Source organism: Aplysia californica, unplaced genomic scaffold, assembly GCF_000002075.1.
Source record: "Aplysia californica isolate F4 #8 unplaced genomic scaffold, AplCal3.0 scaffold01113, whole genome shotgun sequence".
Lineage (NCBI taxonomy): Eukaryota > Metazoa > Mollusca > Gastropoda > Aplysiida > Aplysiidae > Aplysia > Aplysia californica.
This window is the reverse complement of record NW_004798383.1, coordinates 24493-30102: the sequence shown is the minus strand read 5'-3', so window position 1 is coordinate 30102 and position 5610 is coordinate 24493. Positions and strand designations below refer to the sequence as shown.

Here is a 5610-nt window from a genome sequence, read left to right as displayed (position 1 = left end):
AAAAATTAAATCCAGTGTCTCATGTGATCTAGTGGTTTCGATTCCTGGCTTTTACTCCTCCAACTCTCGGGATTTGTTGTTGTTGTTGATGTTGTTGTTGTTGTTGTTGTTGTTGTTGTTGTTGTTGTTTTGTTGTTGTTGATGGGCGTGGGTGGTTGGAGGGTGCTACTGGTAGGTCCTATTTCTTTACTTTCCCTCTGTTGTTTATGTCTGTCTGTCTTACTTTTCCTTGCACTAAATGACCATTATTGTGTCGATGTGATTCTCTGAACACGAAGAAAGAAACAGAGTTGTTGATGTTGTTGTCGTCGTCGTTGTTGCTTGCTGTTATACTTCTCTTCAGTACACTGTTCTTCCGAGACTAAAAACTTGTGGAAGTAGATATAGACAACAACTTTTATCAATAGAAAGTGATTGTACTTAAAATAACTCAGAACTGTCGGTTTAAAAAAAATAATATAAAACAAAATGCTCAAAGGCACTTCCAATGAAATCCTCTTTTTGGTTTTGTTTGTGTTGTTGTGGTTCTTTAAAAAAAAAAAACAACGAACATTTTCTTCGACACATAACATATATTTGTAGTGATTATTCCGGGTCTCAGCTGTCCTTGCCTTACCTCAGAAACCGAGGGTCACGTCCTCTGGTGTGTAAGAAACAAATGTTCTCGTGTTTGATTGCATGAAGCTTGCTAGAACTGGAAAGTTGAGTATTACGGACTTTGCATAAGTCCCAGCAGCAGTTTCTGGCCATGTCCATTCTTCCCATCATCCTCATCCAACAGATGGCGGAGATACATAGAGGTTCTTAAATCTAACATTTCTGCAGAAGTCCATGAGCTCTTCTTTTCTTCGGATAGCGTTTTGAGGACCCGTGTTTGTTCATTCTATCACGCATCCTTCCTCCTGTGTCTGCGGTGTAGTGGTTAGGCGATTCGCCGTCGCACGCAGAAGGCCTGAGATCCTTTTGGGGAGAATATTTAGCGAGTACCTTGGGTCTTGCTGCTGGGATGTTGCGTCCGTAGCCCGAACTAGCCGTGGCAGGTAGGTTCGAAGCCCGCCTCCTAAATGCTCGACGGGGGCGTAAAAACGCCTGCATTATAAAAAAAAGTCAACAAAAAAGTGCTGTATAAATCCACGAGGTCGCCTGTCCTTCGGATAGCAGTTTGAGGCCCGGTATTTGTTCGCTCCATCACATCATTCCAATAGCCAGGACACACGTAGCTCAATTCCCTTTTCTTCCTCTTGCCATTTCTGGGAAGTTGGAGGTAACCCTTGTCGAGGTAAATATTGAACTTGTGGCTTATGGTAAACTTACATCCCGATGATGGCGAGTGAAAGTGTTTAAAAAGGCGTGCAAATCGCCGATGCGTTGTTGGTGTCCTTCAGGACAGCCCGGATCCGGTTGCGTGCAAGTTTAAAAAAAATGTTTTTACTGACTTGCGAATATTATGTAGAACTGTTTCAGTAGAGAGTGATGCGTGCGTCATCGAGTCTCCGACGTGTGGCTGTCTTGGTCGTTGACAGAAAGTTTGCACCTGGTACTGGTAAGATGGAGTTATTAAGTCTTATTATTTTAACGAACTGGATTGTTTGATCTTCCACAGCATCTGTATGTGGTGTCGGTGGTCTAGTGGTCAGGCTGTTGGACTCATAACCGAAAGGTCGTGGATTCAAATCCCGAGAGGGGCCCGACGTTGTGTCTCTGGGAAAGGTACTTTACACGAATTTACCTCACTTCACCCAGGTGGGAATGCCTTTAGACAGCTAAAGTCTTTCCAGTTTTTAGTGTTTGAGCGTTTAATTTAATCGGCTGTTTTCAATGCATGCTTCCCTGGAAATATAAACACCTAACAGTGTTGATAAGGGCGTTAAACCTATACCATTTTGGGTAATAGACCGTAAAGCGCATAGAGCGTACTGCCGAGCAGGGGCATGCGTTGTACGAATTCTGTTTATTATTTTCACTCCAACATTATTTTCCTTTACCACACCTTACTAGACACTGTTTTTAAATGACAAGCAGAAAATATACCTCACTCTTCAGAACGATAACGTTAACGTAATTAGTTAGAAATATAAGAATACGATTATAATAGTATAGTTGCCATGGAAAGAGGTTTGACGTTATTTGATTTGTTAGAGTTCCACCTCCCTGGCCGTGTTCCGATCTCCCTGATCTTCTGCCCGTGCCCTTTTGTTTGCCAAAAAGCTTGGCATAGCCGTGTGCCAACTCCTTGAATTTGTTTGTATTTTTGTATTCCCATTGTTTGTTTGTTGTTCGGATTTTTAGTCGAGGGGTGGCGGTTTAGGGGAGGGGGTCTGGGGGTGTACAGGTATGCTACTCCATTCTCACGGTAAAATTGATTAACTCAGCTCCTCATCATCTCCCCCCTCTGTTTTCCCTGTAAGAGAACCGACAATGGCATTTTGACTTAACCTCAACGTTGTGACTTGGTAATTATTTATTAGTATAATAACATAATACCCGTATAGATGGCCGATGAGGGTTCCTGCTACAACCGCGTGATTGGCTCTGATAGGTTCTACTGCTTTTGTCAATAATGCCCTTTTTATTATCTTTTAGCGACACCTTATTTTTGTTTTGACTTATTTTTCGCATTTTTCTTCGGATCAACCCCCTTTTTTTGTGTACACATTTATTATTTTTCTTCCTTTTTTGTGGGCATCCCAGGATATACACATCCAAATCTTAGTACCATGAGCAACATAAATATTGCAGATTTATTGCCCGAAGAATGTTCAGACGGTCCTCCTGGCGATGAAGAAAATCCCCTTTGAGACTTTCTGTCACTGTTGGAGCGGGAACTCCCATATCCCCCGAGGACTCTGCGACTTAGCTCATCTCATGTAGTCACCGGCACCGGTGGGTCGGAGAGAGAAATGGGAAGAGGCCGGTGACTGTCAGCCTCTGTGGCTTGCTTGCGCAGTGTGCTGTTTGCGTGTTTGTTCGGGCTGGCTGCTTAACTCGAAATTCACATATCCTTGGCTGTAAAGACAAAGGGCGTAGGCATATTTCGCGAATTTGATGTTGGGTGGAAGTAATAGCTACAGCTTTAGGATCCTTACAGTATCATTTTGAGATTCTATTTTCCTTTTTAATAAAAAAACGCCCCCCCCCCCCCAAAAAAAAAAAAAAAAAAATGAAATTAAAAGAAAAAAAAACGGAACAAAAATTCAATTAAACTTGATGGCACTTTTCCCCCTCACAGTGAAGGTCATGCACTATCTGCTTTATTATTTTTTTCAAACACGTTGAAGAAAAGTCCACTTTTTTGTCACTTAGGGTATTTGTACGCTGTTAAAATGACGTAGGGGGCTCTCGTGGCCTAGAGGTTAAGGTGTTGGCCTCTCATTCAAAGGTCCCGGGTTCGATTCCGGGTAGCGACCAAAAAATTTTCTTCTCTAAAATTGTCTCTTTTTACATCCATTCCTGATCTCTAACAATGTTCTGTTGTCTGCTTTCATTTCCACTTTCTGCCCCCACCCCCTCACCTCCTTTGCCCCCTCCTCTGGGCTCCTGACTCTTTCTGCAGCCTTTCTACTGCTACTCCTTGGCTCCTCCTAACTGCTGTCTTTCTGCCACACCCCTGATCTTCTGGTAGGAAAGATCTACACCTAGCCTTCTCGGACAAGGGCGAAAAATCTCGGAGGGCCCGTGTGCAAGTTGCGCACGTTAAAGATCCTTTGGTGGTCTAAAATCGATAAGAGTAGGCTTCGGCCGCCACCCGGGCAAAATTCAAAATTTCCTACCAACGAAAAAGTATTAGGTGTGTCCCGCGCGCTCATATGACCTTATGCAGTTGCGAGCGCCGTAAAACCCTATACTAAACTAAACAAACAAAATGACGTAAACGACGAGTGTCACATAACGCTTGATTAAATAAAATGCTTGATTTGGTAAAAGACTGAGATCATCTGCAGAGGTGCAGAAGTAAAGAGGCAAACATCAGATGTCACAAGGGCGTAAGCAAGTGTTTGACTGTCTTGTCAACAAATTTGATGTGTTGTCCTGTTCGTGACACTATAGTGTGAATTGAATACCGTGCGTATGATTAATATTGACTGTCGGGATTTCCTCACCCCTCTTGAATGATTAATGAGGGTTGATTATACGTCACATGTGTGTTGGAACACGTTCACGGGGCTTCTTATTTTCTTTCACGTGTATTTGCACTTTTGTGTCACGTTAAGTCCAGATACTCGCACACACTGTGAAGCGCGTAATGTGCATAATGTCACAATGTGCGATTATAATGTATCAAGGGCAATACTTGCAAATTTCTTGGTGCGTGACGCGTCCGTTCTATCGTAAGGATTTTTTAAAAATGGTCTATTTTAATGCTTTGCTTTAAATCTTTCCTTCCAACTCTGTTACGATAGTTTTTAACTTTCATCTCTGGTTTATAAGCGTTCAGTGGAAAGAGTTTTCGCGTGCGGGTTGCAAGGTCAGTTTGATAAATACGGATTGCAGTTATGAATCTCGTTTACCGCCGCTCAGTTGGGGGCTCAAACGCTCATTTCAGCTCTTTTCTCCCTTCCTCTTCAGGAACCTTCTTCTCTGGCCTCTATTTCTTTCAGTAGAATATGGGCGTCTTTGTATGTTGACGAATGAAATAGACGACGCACATTGCTTTTGTATTTGCACCAGGAAGATTTACTGTCTTTGCATACCACCACCCTTTTATTTTCATTCGCTTTACTTTCTGTTTTTCTTTTTGCCTTTTTATTTCTTTCAATATTTCTTTTAAAATAAAAAATAAAAAATCTCCCTTTGACAAAGAAGTGCACATTCAATAATGACGATTCGCGTTACCCGGATTTCAGTGCCGCGTTGAATTGTTTGAGCAAATATTCCTGAATCAGAGAACAGGAATGGTGAGTGCACTGTGACACAACTCCGGCCAATACGAAATCTGGGCCTTGCTTTTTGTTGTTTTCTTTGATTTTTTTTTCTTTTCTGTAATGATATCGTGTGGTGTCAGTCGCTGGTTGGCCGCGTGTTTTTTCAGTTTTGGTTTTCGTGTTTGCGCTCGTGCTTCTCTCTAATCGAACCGGAAATAGATTACAAACAGAGAGCGGCATTAGCTCTGAAAATGCCGATGGTTTTATTCTTTAACTTGTGAGGGAATAAAGGCCTATAAGGCTTCTGCTTGGTCAAATATTAGGTGTACGGCTAGGTCAAGCCCGCTGAGAACAGAGCGTGGAATAATTTTGAAGGGTTTCGAGTTACGAGACTGATCCGATGAATGGAAATATGATGGGGCTGTCTGCTTCGCTGTAATTTTTATTGTTATATGTGTAATCATTCTTTCCACGTTCAGTCGTACAAGCACCCACCGTTCGACTTCCTTCACTGTTTCCACACAGACTTTGGCCTGGTGACTTGCGAATGGCGGGTGCTTTGGTGTGGTTTGCTCCTTTCCTATCAACTATTAAACACCAGTCGTCCTTATTTCTCCTTCTTTTATCTGTAAATGTTACTCTCTAATCTTCTGCACTTTATGACCTACTTGTATTGCAAGTGCCGTAAAACTTTTACTAAAGTTAAAAACTCAACAACTTTCAGCCTTACAAGCGCACGTTGCTCGAC

The 5610-nt window shown here is 42.3% G+C and overlaps 1 long non-coding RNA gene across 1 annotated transcript in view; it reads left to right on the top strand.

Annotated features, from left to right (window-relative positions):
* The window catches only part of LOC118478890, a 13561-nt gene extending 10405 nt beyond the window's left edge, over nt 1-3156 (top strand). Inside the window, exon 2 of the long non-coding RNA XR_004859339.1 lies at nt 1604-3156. This is a non-coding gene — a long non-coding RNA (uncharacterized LOC118478890). The remainder of the gene's footprint in view (nt 1-1603) is intronic.
* Nucleotides 3157-5610: the final 2454 nt, after the last annotated feature.